The sequence below is a fragment of the Dromiciops gliroides genome, chromosome 2 (genome assembly GCF_019393635.1).
Source record: "Dromiciops gliroides isolate mDroGli1 chromosome 2, mDroGli1.pri, whole genome shotgun sequence".
In the NCBI taxonomy this organism is placed as follows: domain Eukaryota; kingdom Metazoa; phylum Chordata; class Mammalia; order Microbiotheria; family Microbiotheriidae; genus Dromiciops; species Dromiciops gliroides.
In genome coordinates, this window is record NC_057862.1 from 71,317,288 (window position 1) to 71,335,930 (window position 18,643).

The window sequence follows — 18,643 nt, forward strand, 5'->3', positions numbered from 1 at the left end:
ACACACACACATATATACATACATATATACATACACACACACACACACACACACACACACACACACACACACACATATATATATATATATATATGGTGGGCCAAAAGTCATAAATATTTGATAAATCCTTTATTTTTTTGTTTTTAATTTATACCACCATAGCATCATATACCATATATATGTGTATATATATAATTTACATTATTTGTGAGAAATCAAATCTTGAAAGTGATGAAAAACAAAGAAAAAATAATTTTTAAAAAGTTCTTAAGGGGGCAGCTAGGTGGCATAGTGGATAAAGCACTGGCCTTGGATTCAGGAGGACCTGAGTTCAAATCCGTCCTCGGACACTTGACATTTACTAGCTGTGTGATCCTGGGCAAGTCACTTAACCCTCATTGCCCCGCAAAATAAAAAAATTCTTAAAATATCAGATCTTTTTGTGACTTTTGGCCTATCCTGTAAATTGTTATCTTCATTTTACTGATGAGAAAACCAAGGCTCTGAGATATTTAGGGACTTGCCAAGGTTCATATCAACACCTTCTGGCTTCATCCATCATGCCATGCTATAAATAGATTGGCCCTCTGAGGGAATACAAGTCATTCATAGACAGCTGGAATTAGAAAAGACTTCAGAGATCATTTAGTCCAGCCCCCTCAGAGAAGCTCAGTAGCTCTGAGATTCAGAAGGGGAAATGGACCTGTCCAAGGTCACACAGATAGTGGCAGGGAAGGAATTTGAACCCAGATCTCCTGAATCCCAGATCTGCAGGAATTTGTACCAGGCCAGCTGGGGTTAGTAACTGAAGAGAGGGAGTGTGAGGTCCCTGTGTAACTGGATTTCTCCTCCATTCCTATGATTCATCCAGAGCTGTTCAGAAAATGGCCCATAAAGCAAAAAAATCCTGCCTGGGACTTATGAGGGTTTGTAAACATAGTATAAAGACTTTTTTTAAAACCAGCTTTGCTCTTGCCATCTTCCTGATGGAGAAGACAAAGAGTCATGATGAGACTCTGTAGAAAACATGAACCTTCCAGGGTATTAGCCAAGGTGGAATTTTAAAGCCCATATAACTTGTCCTTTAGCCAGTGGTATGTTGGAAATGGGTTCATTGAGTTGTAGGAGCCAATCACTGAGTTTTCAGTGTGAGGTTTTACAACTAGCAAATGGGCTAATACTACATATTGGGGCTTGATTTATTGTTTTGTAGATTTCTGTACTTAAGAAAGTGATGCAGAAAATTTAATGATGCAGATTATACTTGAGCATGTCGTGAGTACATTTTTTGAGTTATTGGTTCATGTCTGACTCTTCATGACCCCATTTGGGGTTTTCTTGGCAAAGATACTGGAGAGGTTTGCTATTTCCTTCTCTAGCTCATTTGCCTGATGAGGAAACTGAGGCAAACAGGGTGAAGCGACTTGCTCTGGGTCACACAGCTAGTAAGTGTCTGAGGCCAGATTTGAACTCAGGAAGATGAGTCTCTATCCACTGTATTACCTCAGTTCCTCACCTTTTTTTTTCAGAAAGACATTTGTTAAGCATTTACCAGCACACCCCTACTTTTAACATAATCCAGGGAGCATTTCCTCCCAGCAGTTCTCTTAGAGAGAAGAAGAAGAACCATCTGCTCAGGCATGTGACCTGTTTCATCTTCTGGCATGTCTTCTGGTAAAGCTCATGACCTTAGTCAAACTTTTAAAAAAGTAATCAATAAGAAAACATTTATTAGGTACTTACTATGAACCAAACCTTGTGCTAGGCACAGGGGATACAAAGTGAGGTAAAAACAGTCCCTGCCCATATAGATTGACAGACGTATCTCTATATATGGTTACATATATATGCACACACACACACACACATGAAATACCTTGTCATTTACATGTTTTCTCCCCTATTAGAATGTGAATTCTTTGAGAGCAGGGACTGTTTACACATGAATATGCGCATGCATATGTGTGTGTGTGTGTGTGTATGTGTGTAAAATCAATGGGAAGTAATCTCAGAGGCAAAGCATTCCAAATGAGTGTGAGGACAGGAAAGATCTCTTGCAGAAGGTGGGATATGTACTCGTTCCCCCTCCCCCCCCAGTCAATTAGAGGTAAGTGAATTGCCTAGCATCATACATCAGGTAAGTGTCTGAGGTCAGATTTGAACCAAGGGCCACCTTGACCCCAGGGCTGGTGCTCTATCCACTGAGTCAGCTAGCTCCCCTGGTGTGAACTAGATCTTGATGGAAATTGGTGAAACTAAGAGGCAGAGGTGAAGAGAAAGACCATCCCAAGGATGGAGGGACCAGACCTGTGATTTCCCAGGTATAGGGAACTCCTGATGAGAGACTTTCCTTACCTAATGTAGGTTGGTATTTTATCAGAAACTTATGCAATGAAAACTTCCTGGGTCACTGAGAGATTAAGCAACTTGCTCAACATTAGACAGGTAGTATGTGTCTAAGGTGCTACTCGAACCCAGAACTCCCTCGATCTGAGGCTGAGTCTGAGTCTGAGGCCCAACTCCATCTGTTATGCCACACAGCCTCTCTGGATGTTCTAGTGCCTTTAAACGCTGTTCCTGGCACACATAAGACAAAGGACATTTCTTAGTTTAGGATTTACAAATACATCAAGGCAGTGTTTAGTTACCCAGTACAACAATATTTGTTGAATATCTGTTAGGTGCATTCCTCCAAAATGCCATTTGTATCTGTCTGTGCTGTTCTTTCTTATGGCCATCACCCTAGCTGAAGTTCCAATCAAGGCTATCTAAATTCTCTCCCTCCATCCCCCCCATGCCCCCACCCATTGGGAAGGCAACTGATATGATATCAATGGAAAGCCATGCAAACATGATTCCATATTAGCCATGTTGCAAAAACAACAATAATAAAAAGCAAGAAACAGAAACTGAGAAAAGTAAAGAAGCATAAATCCTAATTACAGTATCCCTGGTGACCATCCAGTAATGGATTAAAGGCATTTAATGATGGAGAAATCTTCAAATGATTATAGGTAACTGACCTGCTCAAAGTATCTTCCATACTTCCCCATTGCCAAGTGGATAAGGTGCAAATAGCTCAATATATTGAATGCTTTCCACAATTTAACCTCTACCAGTCTTATATATCACTATTTTTTTTAATACATTTCACTTAAATGATAGTGAAAACTAACCACTTGCCAGGGTTGTTCAAGTTTTTATTTCCCCCAAAATAGTGGGAAACACAATTAGAAATCCATATGTGTGCAGATACCATGAAGTTTTCATACTTATGATGACTGGTTGACCCAAGTCTCCTCTCATATCACTAGGCAGCATTAAAAGATAAGAAATAGGGTCAAGTGGCCAGCTTCTCTCTTCTTCTTGTGATAACTTTACATTATTTTTATACCATATTTATATTAATTTATCTGTGAAAATGTCACACCACTTCTCCTCCCCATCCCCTGCCAAGAATTATGCTTCTCCAGGGAAGGGATTTCTGTTTTTCTTTTATCTCTAGTGTCTTGTACAGAATAGGCTTTTCGTAAATGTTTGTTTTTATTGCTGGGTAGGGGGAGAAGGGAAGGAAACAAGCATTTATATAGTACCTACTCTGTGCCAGGTGCACTGTGCTAAGTACTTTATAAATATTTCTTTTGATTGTCAGGACAACCCTTTGAATGTGGTGCTGTTATCCCATTTCACAGTTGGCAAAGTTGAGGCAAACAGATGAATGAATTTACCCCCAAGGTAACAGAACTAGGAAGTTTCTGAGACTGGGTTTGAACTCAGGTCTTCCTGATTCCAGGTCTAGTGCTTCAAAGAGCACTATTGACCTACTTGCTCACATGTGATAGCTCAAAATATTTTGAGGGTTTGGGGCTATAGTTTCAGGTAGGCCTCAAACCTTTTCAGATAGACCACACCTTGTCCAAGGGCTACATGTTGTACTTAGGGCCTGGATGCACTTCTAGGTTTTCTACTCTAATTTTATTTTGACCATCACCACTATATAGTTATCCTAATTCTCTCGCTAGGGCACTTGACACAGTGCTTTGCCACATCTTGTAATATCCTGGAAACTTTTTTTTTTTGTGGGGCAATGGGGGTAAGTGACTTGCCCAGGGTCAACACAGCTAGTAACTGTCAAGTGTCTGAGACTGGAGAGTGCTTTTTTTTAGTGAGAACTATCTTGTGATATTATATGAGGAAGTCTTATAGAGAGAATATTCTTTTTTTTTTTTTTTGGCAGGGCAATGAGAGTTAAGTGACTTGCCCTGGGTTGCACAGCTAGTAAGTTTCAAGTGTCTGAGGCTGGATTTGAACTCAGGTCCTCCTGAATCCAAGGCCAGTGCTTTATCCACTGTGCCACCTAGCTGCCCCTGGAGAGAATATTCTATCAAGACCTTGAGAAAAGCTGAAAGAATGTTTCCTGTCATCACTGAAAAGAATATAAAGAAACAAAATATTAGGAAAATGTTAGAAAGGCTTTTTGATTTGGAAGGAGTTGAATAATTTGAGACTGTTTTCATATAAGTGAAGAGGAGTCAACTAGTATTATTTTGTGGGTTTTCAAAGACTTTGGCAATGACATTAATAATATCCTAAATGCTGAACTTATTTATATCTATATCTTTATGTTTATGCTCTTTATGCTCACTTTAAATAAATCATATACTTAATAATTTTGATATTTCTATAAATCAAGACATAACCTTAATCACTATTTGGAAAGGATGTTTCTCTGGTTCACTGCATAATTAATAAAGAATGGATTAGAGCCAATTAATTAATTAAAATGACAGATTTGTTGATAAGAAAGACGTTTTCCAATATATGCCTAGAATCCTATAGATCTTGGGATCAATAAGTTGAATATATAGCAATGAATCATGCAGCAATTCAAGAGTGGACCACCCATGAGTGAGTGTGGTCAGGTCTCAGAGCCCATTTGTGCCTGATACATATGGTATCTATCTCCAAAAAAGAAAAAAACAACAACAAAGCACTTCTTATTCTCTTTGTGATATCATGTCCCCTATAGTCTCTGTATTTTACATTTGTTTATTCTATTCTATTTTATTTCTTATTCCATTTGATCTAGTCATTTCCCTCTCTTTGAAATATCTTCTGTTTTTTGATTTTTATAAAAACTTTAATGACATTTTCATTTTATACAGTATTTGCACCAGACCTTCTCTACCTTGCTGCATTTTTTGGTGGTGTAGGATAATGGAAAAGTACTGAAGTGGAAGTCAGAAGCCTTGGGTTCCAATTCTACTGTAGGTGGATACCAGGGGCAGCTAGGTGGTGCAGTGGATAGAGCACTGGTCCTGGAGTCAGGAGGACCTGAGTTCAAAAATTACCTCAGACACTTGACACTTACTAGCTGTGTTACCCTGCGCAAGTCACTTAACCCCAATTACCTTAAACATCCAGGGCCATCTCCAGTCATCCTGATCTGTGTCTTTCCAGTGGACACAGATTGCTCTGGAGGAGAGAGTGAGGGTGGTGATTTTGCTTAGCCTTCCCTCATTTAAATCCATTTAATTGCAAGTCATGACATCATCTTCTGATGTCATGGTTCTCTTCGAGAATGAAGGACAAACAACAGCAACAGGTGGATAACAGTGACCCTAAGTAATGCACCTACTCTTCCAGAGCCTCAGTTTAATATTTCCCCTGTGTACTTCAGAGGTTTGTGATGAAGAAAGTGCTCTGCAAACCTTAAAGCACTGTACAAATACTATTATCATCATTATGATTAATTATGAAATAAAGAAAGAAGTATAAGGCATAAACTGTTCTTCCCCATAAAGGATTACTATGTAGTTAAGGAAACAAAAGACGAATATATGGGGAAAAGTAAATAGAATATCCTATAGAATTTCATTGAGTGTAAAAGTCCTAAATTATATAGATAATTTGATACTAGGACACTATATGATAAATTGTTAATTTTCGGTCATAGACAATAAAAGCAAATGTAAATTTTTTTAAAGGAGAAGATGATGTAGCCTGACCTCATTGAAGAAGGCTTGATGGAGGAGGTGAATTGTGATGTGGAAGGATAGATATGTCAAATATTAATAAGCATAAAGGAGATGAAAGGGCATAACAAACCAAGAAGTTATGGCCATAGGGACAGTAAAGGAAAGCATCTGAAATGGAGAAGGGAGTTATGTTAGAAAAGAGGAGGCAAAAGTCTAGATAGTTAGGTGGGTGACATTATGAAGGGATTTGAATGTCAGGTTGAGGAATCCGTATTTGACAGTGTTAGGAAATAGATGGTAAAATCCAGGTACTGTCCATGGTCTTAAACTGTCAGAGCTAAGGAAACACTGTCCAGGTGCTGAAAGACACACGTGCTTTCAGTAATGTAATAGCTCTGGCAGCTGCAAATCATTATCCCAGAACACAGTGTCCCTCTTCCAGTAAGTCCTGTATACCTCAGCTATAAAGATAAGAAATACAAACTGGTTATTTGCAATAGCTGCTGTCCCAGACTGTTGCTAGAGTTTATCCAAGTGGTGGTTCTGAGAACTGATATTTTTGCCAAGAGGGTGTGGTCTATGATACTGACTATCCACGTGCCAGCCACTACTTAGACTCTTGCATGAAACTTGAGCCTTTACTGATATCTAACATTAAAGAGGTAACCCCATAATGCATCAAAATAGAGAACAAATTAAGGTTGACAGAGTTAAAACTACAAATTTGAGAAGAAAGTGTCCCTAATGTTAACAGGGCACACATACCTTGGAGTCATTGCTACTGTGTGACATGGAATCTTTTATTTGTAAGTGACTGATTTCTCTAGTGTAATATTTATACTCGGCTTTCCTTTCTGGAAACACATTTATGTAAGACTGGTGCTATGGCTACAGGATTTATGTATCTGTCATCCATGAACCAGGATAGCTAAGTTTGCAGAGGTTTATCACCATCTTGACATTAACTTTCTCTCCCAGCAATTCATGCAAACCATCTATTAAGGTAATGAGAAGCTCTTTGTATGCTTTGTATCTGATAATCATAGGAACACAGATAAAAAGCTAGAAGGAACCTTCTAAGTCATCAAATTCAACCCCTTCAGTTTATAATTGGGAAAAGTGAGGCCCAGAGATGAGAAGTGACTTGCCCAAGGCCACACAGTAGTAAATAGAGCGAGGATTCAAACTCAAATCCTGTCTCCAAGTCCACTGCTCTTTTCTCTGTACCATTCTTCCCCTCCCCCCACCCCAGCCAAGGTGGGGAATATTTATATGGAAGAAATCACAGATCCTTAAAGTACTAAAATAATGATTAGATGTAATATAAGATGTTATTATGAAGGAAATAAGGGGCAAGTTAAAATGGTCTATGCCAGGGTTTCTTAAACTTTTTCTACTGACTACCACTTCTCACCTAAGAAATTTTTATGTGACCCCAGGTATATAGGTATATAAAAAAGGTATACATAGTCTTTTATTGTTGCCAAATTTTTCATCACCCCCCACACTCAGTTCCTTGACTCCATATGGGGTCTTGACCCACAGTTTAAGAAGCTTTGGTCTATGCCATGGGCAACTTCTAGTGTTCAAAATAGTTGTTGTAGGAATAAAAGCTAATCAAAATGAAATAAATTGCTTTCCCTTCCTCACTATTTTGTTTTTGTTTTTGTTTTTTTGGCAGGGCAATGAGGGCTAAGTGACTTGTCCAGAGTCACACAACTAGTCAGTGTCAAGTGTCTGAGGCCAGATTTGAACTCAGGTCCTCCTGAATCCAGGACCAGTGCTTTATCCACTGTGCCACCTAGCTGCCCCTCCCCGCTTCCTTACTGTTGACCCTGCTAGGGCTCTTGACCCTATCTATTCATTTCCCTTTCATTTCCTTTCTTCGGTTGTTGTTATTGTTGTAGTTTTTTGGTGAGGCAACTGGGGTTAAGTGACTTGCCCAGTGTCACACAGCTAGTAAGTGTTAAGTGTCTGAGGCCGGATTTAAACTCAGGTCCTCCTGAATCCAGGGCTGGAGCTCTATCCACTGTGCCACCTAGCTGCCCCCATTTCCTTTCTTCTGAGCAGTAAAGTGTTATGCCCCTTTGAGTCCAAATTCAGATTAAAGTATTAGAAACTCCTTTATGGTATGCAATGCAGATATTGATAAGCCAACCATCCCTTTTCTCCTACACACATACACACACACACACACACACACACACACACACACACCCCAAGGGTCACTGACTCATGGGAAAAAAACTAACCACAGGTCACATCCAAGTGAATAAATTTAATCCAGTAATCATTAAAGAAATATAAAGTATTTACCTAACCTAAATTTTGGATGAATAACATGGAAAATAAAAATTTCAATGTAATATCCTAGTAGGATGAAAACTCTCTAAAAGAAGAAATCATCTAGTTTTGGTGGTCTTTTTCATATTTCCATCACTTAGCATAGCGTTTTGTACATAATAAGGACTCAATAAATGCTTTTTGAAATGAATTGATATTGTGATGAATTGAGACCAGAAAATGAAAGAAAATATTATGTAAGTAGAGGGAAGAATTGGGAAAACATGGAAGTAGCAGAATGAAGAGGAAAAGAAAAACAAAAGGAAAAAAAAGAAGAAAGGAAGGATCAAAATAGAGGTAGAAAGATTGAAGACCTAAGCAAGAAAGGAAATATGAGAAGAGACAAAGGAAAGTGTAGAAGGTTCTAAAGGGAGTATATTCCTTTAAACTAAAACTGACCTTGATCACGTGGAAGGGTAGGCATTAGGAAGAGTTATTGCATTTTATCACTGACCTTTGAAATTCTGATGACCTTCTCAGAAGTTTAGAAACTGCTTTCTCTATTGGAGAAAAAAACCTTAACTGGAAGCATTTTCAAACTTAATTATTTTGGAAATAAAAAGTGACCCCCCCATAGAACTCTAATGATTTTAAACATAGATAGAGAAATAATTTTCATTTTGGAATTTACTTTGGCATTGTAGAGATGTTGGTTAATTTATTAGCAATCACTGGGAAGTCCTTTTGATACTTGCAACTGATTGGGTTGTATATCTTTGTTCTTCAAGCAAAGAAATTAAATTTTGCATCTGCACAGTGCCTGAAGGTATAAAGCTAGCTTAAAACTTCTCTGAAACTTTTGGGATACCTTATATTTAGAAGTAGTATTTGTATAAAATCCAATGTATTGTTCTATGTGAATACAAACACAGAAAATTATACTATTCCAACAATTTCCCAACAATACTATTCCAACAGTTTTCTCCTAAAAATACCTTTTGACTTTCTCATTTGAAAGTGCCCCTGAAGAGAGTCAGTGTACATAAGTCTCATAAAGAAATCAGTCTAAGTACTTTACACTCATATCTCACTTTTCCTCATATTTTTTTGTACAATTTGTGTGGCACACCCTGAATCACATATTCTGCTCACCAGACAACTGAAAAATTAACATCTAGCTGCTTCTAAAAAACAGAGGGATTTGCATTTTATTCAAAAGGTAAATGGGGAGCCATTGAACTTCTTGAGCAGGACAAACTTGACATGGTCACAACTATGCTTTAGGAATATTAATTTGGAGGATTTGAGGAAGATGGGTTGAAGAAACAACATATACAAGGAGATTAATTAAGAGGCTGTTGTGATAGACCTAGGAAGGACTGAGGAGACCTATATTAGAGAGGTCATGATAGGAGTAGAAAAGAGACAGATAAGGGAGATGTTGAGGAGGTAGATGAGACAATTGACTGTAGATCTGGAAGTCATTTCAGAGCAGATAGAATGCAATCCTCTCGTCTTACGGATGAGGAACCTGAGACTCAAAAAGATTATGGAACTTAGGTCACAAGGTAACAAGTATCAGCAGTGAGACTGGGAACAAGGTCCCCTAATTCTGCCACTCTTTGTTTTTTATTTGTTTTAATGAAATTAATTTTTTTTTTTGCAGGGCAGTGAGGGTTAAGTGACTTGCCCAGGGTCACAGAGCTAATAAGTGTCAAGTGTCTGAGGTCACATTTGAACTCAGGTCCTCCTGAATCTGGGGCCAGTGCTTGTCCCACTCTACCATGCTGCCTCCAGCAAGACTTGGTGACTGAATGGAGAATTGACTACAGGAGCTTGAGAAAGGTAAGGAAGGTTTGGATTCAGGTTAAGGATAGAAATAAACCAAGGAAGAGGATGAAGATGGGACTGGTTAAGATTAGATGACAGAAATCTGGAGTGGACCCAGATGACACAATTATGTAACTCCTCCCAGTTGTATTCAGCAGTAAGGGAGCTGGAGCAGAGAAGAAAGAGCGTAGAAGTCATAGATGTGTGGGGTTTGGGAAGGGATGAGTGGCAAGGAGGTCAATGGTCTAGGATAGTAGTGAGTTGAACTACTTAAAGAGTTTAGATTTTGAAGGGGAGACCAAACCATCACCAAACATTGAAGTGCCCACCATGTGCCAGGAACCATGGCAAATGCCAGAAAACATATAAGAGTGAAACAATCCTTACTTTCAAGGAGTTTAAAATAAATACAACTTAACTGCCATTTTAATGAATCAGCTGGTCTATTTCTAGCCTGAATTCATTCTACTTCCTTTCACACATTTTTCATTCCAGAAAACAGGCTTCCTCACTCTCAACCTGTCTTTTTTTCACCTTTGTGTGCTTGACACAGACCACTATCCCTCCTGGTCCACATGCATTCCCTCTACAGCCATGCCTGTTGAAATCATTCTTTTCTAAACACAGTGTAGGTGTTACCTTTTCTGAGCTTTCCCTGATGCTACAACCCACCTCTCCCTCAAAAGGAATCCCTGTCTTCTCAATTTTCTTTCTTTTTTTTTTTGCTTTAAGGAGAAAAAAATGCCTAATTTAGCCAACATAAGGTAGATGACTAAAATTCTTCCAAGGGATCTTAGAATCTGTTTCAGATTATAGTAAACACAAGGAAGTGATGGGCCAGTTTATAATCCCACCTCTGCATTGCTTTTTTTCTGAGGTCTATGTACTGCCACTAACCCTATGCCAAAAGCACACTACTGCCATCATGAATTATAGGCCACAGCATCACAGCCCCAAGCTGGTCCACACATTCATGAGGTCAGAAGAGGTCATGTAGGATGTCTTGGACAATTCCAAGGGATTCTAGTGAAGCAGTTCATGCTTTGCACTCCTCATTCCATTGGTAGTCATCATCTTTGATGGAGAAACTCCTCCTGCTGCCAGTCATCTCCACGGAGATGTCCAGGCACTTCCAACTCTCGTACTCAGACAGCTTTATTTACTATTATTTCTATTGAATAGAATTTTATTTTCCAAAACATATGCAAAACAAAATTTTAACATCAAATCCCCTTAAAAAATTGTGTTCCAACTTCTCCTCCTCCATTCCCACCCCCCCACCCACCAGAACTCAAGCACCCCAAAATAAATTATACATGAGTAGTCATGGAAAACATTCCCACATTAGCTAGGTTGTGAAAGAAAACAGTAAAAAAAACTCCCAAAACTTCAGATTGAGGAATTGTCAAAGAGAAAAAAATTTTTTTTTAATGTGTTTCCAGGGGCAGCTAGGTGGTGCAGTGGACAGAGCACCAGCCCTGGAACCAGGAGCACCCGAACTCAAATCCAGCCCCAAACACCCAACACCCACCAGCCATGTGACCCCGGGCAAGCCACCCAACCCCAACTGCCTCAACAAAAAAAAAAAGAAAGAAAAAATGTGTTTTCATCTATTTTCAGATACTATCACTTCTTTCTCTGTAGATGGGTTGCCATTTTCATAAGTCCTTCAGGGTTATATTGGACCATTGCCTTGCTGAAAATAACCACATGCTTCCCAGCAGATCATCTTACACTATTGCTGTTATTTTGTATATAGTACATCTCACTCTGCTTCAGTTCATGTAGGTCTTTCCAGGTTTCTCTGATAGCATCCTGCTCATCATAACCTAAATAAAGTACCTTAAACTTGACAAAGAATCCTCTTCACATTAGCCCCGCAAAGTAGGTACCATATGTTTTGCCATTATATTCAATCATCATAACTATTTCCCTCCATCCTATTCCCTTCCCTTGATATTTACCCTATTTTCTATCTTCTTTTAAACTATTCCTCCTCAAAAGTGTTTTACTTCTGACTGTCCCCTCCCCTACTCTGCACTCCCTTTTTTTTTCCCACCCTTTCTTCCTTATCCTCTTCCCCTCATACTTTCCTGTAGGGTTAAATAGATTACTCCTACCAACTGGGTGTGAATGTTATTCCCTCCATGAGCCAACTCTGATGAGTTTAAGGTCTTTGAGCTAATTCTATGTTCCAAATTTTCTTCCTCCCTCTCTCCTCAACCCTCCCTATGAAATCAAGCAATTCAATACGTCATACTTGTGCCGTTATGCAGAACATCTTTGCCTTCCTCAAAAGTATTTTGCTTTTTACTGCTCTCTCCCCCAATCTGCCCTTCCCTCCTTCCCCTCTCCCCGCCCTTATCTCCCTCCCCTCCCTCAGGGCAAAAATATATTACTATACCCACTTGAGTATGTATGTTAGTCCTTCTTTGAGTCAATTTTGATGATGTTAAGGTTCGCTTACTCCCCAATTCCTTCCCCTTCTTTCCCTCCCCTCCATAAGCTTTTTTCTTGTTTCCTTCATGTGAACAACCTCTCCCCAGACCATCTCTCCCCTTCAATTTTCTTATATCACTTCATCTTTTTTTTCTTTTTTCTTTTGGCAGGGCAATGAGGGTTAAGTGACTTGCCCAGGGTCACACAGATAGTAATTGTCAAGTGTCTGAGGTTGGATTTGAACTCAGGTCATCCTGAATCCAGGACCAGTGCTTTATCCACTGTGCCACATAGCTGCCCCTATAGCACTTCATCTTGACTCCTTTGCCCTTACTTCATCCTATCTTCATTATGAGACTGAAGCATCATTTTAGATCATAAAGTCCTTAAGAAACAACATCATATTCATGTTTGTTATGCTGAGTATCAGGTCCTACATAGAGTAGGTGCTTAAGAAATGTTTGTCGAATAGTGAAAGGAAACGGGTGAGACAAATGAATAAAGCCACACATAAATCACAGAGATAGCAGTAATCATGGACCAGGTTGGCTTTTAGCTCCTGTAACTGTCAATATCCCACAAGCCAGACAAAACTGGCCTTGGATACCTGAGCTACCACACGGCAGGGCTATATATTTCCTTAGCTTGAGCACTGGAAGGAAATGGATCAATCAGTGGTTATGTGACAATATACCACTGTCTTCTCATAAAATGTGCCATCAGCCAAGAATTCAAGTTCCATCAAATCTCAGCCTTTGAAGGGAGCCACCATCTAGTCCAACCCACACATGGAGTAGAATCCTCTCTGTAATCCCTGATGAGTGGTCATCCAGCTTTTTATTGAAAACCTCTGGTGAGAGAATGGGAACTCACTCCTGCCATTTCCACTTTCAGATTGCTCTAATTATCAGCAAGTTTCTCCTTGCATTAAGTCTAAATTTGGTTGTCTGACACTTTCTTTTTTTGTTGTTTTTGGTTTTGTGGGGCAATGAGGATTAAGTGACTTGTCCAGGGTCACACAGCTAGTAATTGTCAAGTGCCTGAGGTTGGATTTGAACTCAGGTCCTCCTGAATCCAGGGTTGGTGATTTATCCACTGTACCACCTAGCTGTCGCTCTTTTTTTTTTCTGTCTGACACTTTCAACTATTGCTTCTGGTTCTGCCCTCTATGGCTAAGCATCACAATCCTTCTTCCGCTTCTTAAGTACTTAAAAACATCTCCCATGTCCTTTCCTAAGTCTTCTTCAGGCAAAACATTCCCAGTTCCTTTAACTAAGTCATTCCATGACATGGATGTCAAGGCCTGTTATCATTCTGATTGCCCTCCTCTTCACACTATCATCCAGCTAATCCTTCTTAGAATGTAATCCCGAGCATATAACCCAATAATCTAGATGTGCTCTTACCAGCTGTTCAAGGCAGAGGAGGATCACCCTCATCCTGGACACTATGTCTTTCTTACCACAACCTAAGATTAAATTCATTTTGGGGGGGCTATCATATCACTTTGTTGACTCACAATGAGCTTGCAGTCCACTAACACCTTCAGATACTTTTAAGATTGGAATATAGCCATGGCTTTTCTATCTTGCATTTTAGATGCTTATTGTAACAGCTTCTTTTTTTTTACATCTGGAACGTTGAACCTTTGGTAATGAGATACTATGACATATTTAAAGTGTTGTTGTTGTTTTGAATTCTGGATGTGGCAGAGACATGGGGAAAACTGGCACCAAAGTCTATAGATTCCCTGAATTTCCCTGAGAGCAGTCAGATGAGTAAAAGCAAATGAAAATAAACATTAGTTGGGGAAGGAGACTCTTTTTTATGATAGTCACTTTAAATGATTACTAGTAACCAACACTTGTAGAATACTTTAGATTTTAAAAAGTCATTTACAATGATAACATTTACTTCTCACAACAACATTATAAGGAAGGAACCATTATTATTCCCATTTTGCAGATGGTGAAAATGAAGATTAGGGACGTCAAATAACCAGTGCACAAACAACAAGAGGTAGAATTCACACTCAGGTCTCTCCTGACTAGAAGTCCAGCACTCTTACTACTCCAGTCAATAAATATTTATTATGCACTTAACTAGGTGCCAATACTTCTGTTAGATTTTATATTTGGGTTGAACTGTGAAAATGATGAGTGTGAAAGAGAGCAACAACCCTATTATTTAAATATAGATTTCTTTAGTATGTATTTTTGGCATTTGCTTAGGCTGCAGAGATCTCAAGATTCAAATATTTCAGAAAGTATGCTATCTTGGTTCTCCATTAAGAGAAGAAAACTAAAAATGCTTTTAATTTCCATGCAGGGCTTCTTGGGTAGTCTAGTTGAAGATTTTAAGAACATCTATAACTCACACAGATCTTGGTCTCTGGAGCAAAAGGACTAACCCAAGAATTGTTCAGACATCCTAGAGCAACCTGAGCCTAGATTGGGTCTTGGGTTTCCCATAGTCCACTCATGTTTTTTCAGATGGCTTAAATACTCTGAATGCACAAGGAGAGTCATTGACATGTGGTCAAGTCATCCTTCTTTATCTCTTTGGACTTCCTTTCCAAGAAGTACCTTAAGCATGGACCAGAATGAAATGAAGGCTAATCCTAAACATCTGATAATGCTACTTCAATGAAATAGAGCTGTTATCAACACCCCAATACTTGAGGCTTCAACATGGTACAGTGGGTAGAATAGGCTTCTACTCAGGAAGATGCAGGTCCAAATTGATCACTTCACAGGTGGGTGACAACAGGCAAGTCAAGTGTCTTCTTTGAGTCACAGTTCACTCATTTGTAAAATAGGGATAATAGCCACAAACATACACATACACACACACATATAACCCATCTCATGGAATTTGGGGAGGCTTAAATGATATAATAAATGTAAAATTCTGCACCAACTTTAAAGCACCATATATATGTGAGTGTGTGATTACATATATATGTATGTGTTATTATTTTGTTGTGTTGTTGTGGTTTTATTATTGTCATTACCACAGTTACTGTCATGTAATACTATACCCTCTGTATTATTGGTCCACATGTTATAATAAGTCCTTTGGGGGGTTCTTGTTAAACCTTTGGATGGGATCTGACATGGCCCCCACAATAAAGAATGCCATGTCATTACAGGCTGCAACAGAAGGATATCCCAGTGTTTTTACAAACTGAGATCTCATTAGTTATTAATTAATCAAGAAGCAAAATAGAAAATGAATCTATCAGCCGATAAATAATTTTTCTCTTACAGATCACACCCGTTCTGCCACTTAGAAAATGCCCTCTAGATCCATGCTTTGTCAGCATTCTCTTATTCTTCTTTTGCTAGATGTCATTTTCCTCCAAGCTCTTGGTTATTAGGTTAAAAATTAAAAGAAGCAGCTCTTATTCTTCCAGGGGTTATCACCTTTTCATCACAGATTTGCATTATATATACATATATATATCTCAATATGTATATATTCAAATTGTTTTGCTTTTCTTTCTTGGGAATCATTTCTCGCTTAAGAGCCCCATTTTGGTATCTCTCTGCAGAGCACTTTAGAAATATAGAACTTCAAAATATAAAATGATAGTTTGCTAACATTTTCATCTCCAAGGTGATAATGTTCTGATTGTGAAGTCATGGAGTATTTTACTTCTTTATTGGAATTTGTACCTCTGTATTTCCAAAAATGATTTTCTCTTACATTAAACATAATGTAAAACAAAAGAATTAACAATAAGAATAGTAAAAAATTAAAAGTAATAGAGGAAAGTGTGTTATCAGATGCTTGAGATTAATTAATTTTAATAGTTAGGCATTAAGTTTAATTTTGCATTTTTGGATAATTATGCCTAAAGATTTGAGTTTGCACCTTCTCAGTCTGATACTGATAAGGGATATGAAAAAATGGGATAGATTATGCATGAGAGGCTACTATTTATTGGTGAGTTTAGAAACAAAATTTTCTTTTTGTTATTGAATATAGAGCTTGCATGCCAGATAACACTTCATCAACCTTTAGGCCTCAGCCAGAAGCTGTTATCATTGTGATTACACGTTTAACCAAAAGTGGGGACAAGCAGTTGGAGAAATATGTATTCTATAAGCTATCATCACTTAGTTTGGGGAAGCAAGGAGAGAATCTAGGTTCCTGTAGTCCCCTTGAATGAAAGGAAGAATAATTCAGATTAGGCACATTCTGGTTTCTGCTAAGCAGACAAATTTACCTTCACCCTTAAAGATTAATCCAACATACATATTTTGGATGCTCTGTTTCTCAGATTAGTCTCAGCAGCAGCAAGGAGGATTTGTTTTTGCAAACAAATGGAGAGGATGGAGAAATTCCTAAAACCTGTATAAATTGAGTGGTCGTGAAGAAGCCTTTGGCATGCGCAAATTTAGAAATCTTTCCCTTATCCTTTCTCTCTGCCTTTCACTGGCACCAAAGGCACTGTTTTGATCTCCTTGAAGAGATTAAATTTAATTCTAGAATTCTTTTTAGCCCCTAATTCACTTTGCTCATTTGTGAAATACCCAATTACACCTCCACGACTGGAAAGTCTCTTCTATCATTGCAAATGGCTTTTCCATTATTGATTGATTTCCTTTAAAATAGAATTTTACCAAATGGGCTTTATTCTTTACCTAAGATCTATTAAATTTACTCTCCTTTTCTGATTTAATTCTAGAACACTCTTATCTAACAGCAAAAACAATTTGACTACTTATAGGCAATTGGGAGACCACACAAAATACACGGGGCTAAATTAAATTTCTGCAGCCTCTTAAGATACATAATTCTTTTAAAAATTCAAGTAATTTAATTATCCAGATCATTGAAGTAGGAATGAGATGAAAAAGCAACAGTATCTTCTAGGTAATAAATCAAAGCTTGGCTTATAATCCTCATACCAGTTGCTAAAATAAAATGGCTCACAATGATGACTTACATAAATTTACTATTGGACTTGTGAATATCTTGCCTTATAGATTTGTTTGTATATTGTCTCTCCCCCTTCCCAGTTAGATTGTAAGCTCCTTGAGGGCAAGAACTGTCTTTTGCCTCCTTCTGTATTCCTAGCACAGTGCCTGACACATAGTAATAAGTGTTTACTCATTAAAAGCTTATTGATTTATTGGCACTGAAAAATGAAGATTTTGAATTAGGATGGGGGTACAAATAAAGGTTAGATATATTATTGCCTATTTGAAGAAACTGGCTTACTTGAAAGGCAAATTTCTCCTTCCCAAGTGCAGAGAACAATTTTATTCAGGTCTTAAGCCACTGTGGAATCCATTTGAAAAGAAAATGCTTTTATTGAGTTCAAAAACAATTATGCTAATCACTCTGAACTTGAAGGAACTTTAAAAATTAATTTAATTTAAAAATCTTACTGTCAAAAATAATAGCAGATTAAAAAAATAACTTCACATTTGAAATTCCCTGTTGTGTTTTTTTTCACAACTCAAAATAACTGAGATTCTTGGTAGCTTTTCTCTGTCCTTGTGCAGTTCTTATTTGCTAAACCTCAAATTAGTTAGTTTTATCATAGGAGCATAGCTGTTATAATGGCTCATCTTGTGTTAGCACCCTTGGGGGAGACTCTGCAGATGAACTCAGAGGCTGGAAGGGAACAGATATGACTTTTATACTGAGAGAATACAGAGCCCTTTCTAATTAGACTGTATCAGTTACTATAGTTAAACCTGGAAAATAAATTCAATCATTGCTAGTGCTTGTGGGACTGGTCCTTTGTGAGTCTATAGACTCAGTGATACAGATTGGGGAGACAGGGAGAAAGATGCTAGAGGGCCATGGTGGAGGTGGCAGAGGTGGTTTGTGGTCAGAAGAGGTGGTTTGTGGTCCTAGGATGTTGACCCTTCTCTCTGTGTGTGTGTCAGAATGTTAATTACTGAAACAAACTCTGGGAAGGCAGCCAGGAGAGTTGCTGATACTGGAGCATTTTTTGTAATGACTAAGGTGATATGGTGCACCACAGTCTAGGCAACATCCACATTACTGGGGAGGAGTTTGGGGTGACTGTGTCCTTAGGTTCACTAAAAATTGAATTTATAGACCTGTGAGAAGCACCTCACCCTCATGGCATG

The 18,643-nt window shown here is 38.4% G+C and overlaps 1 protein-coding gene across 3 annotated transcripts in view; it reads right to left on the reverse strand.

Annotated features, from left to right (window-relative positions):
- The window catches only part of ARHGAP22 (Rho GTPase activating protein 22), a 406,983-nt gene that overhangs the window by 247,102 nt on the left and 141,238 nt on the right, over positions 1 to 18,643 (reverse strand). The window lies entirely within an intron of this gene.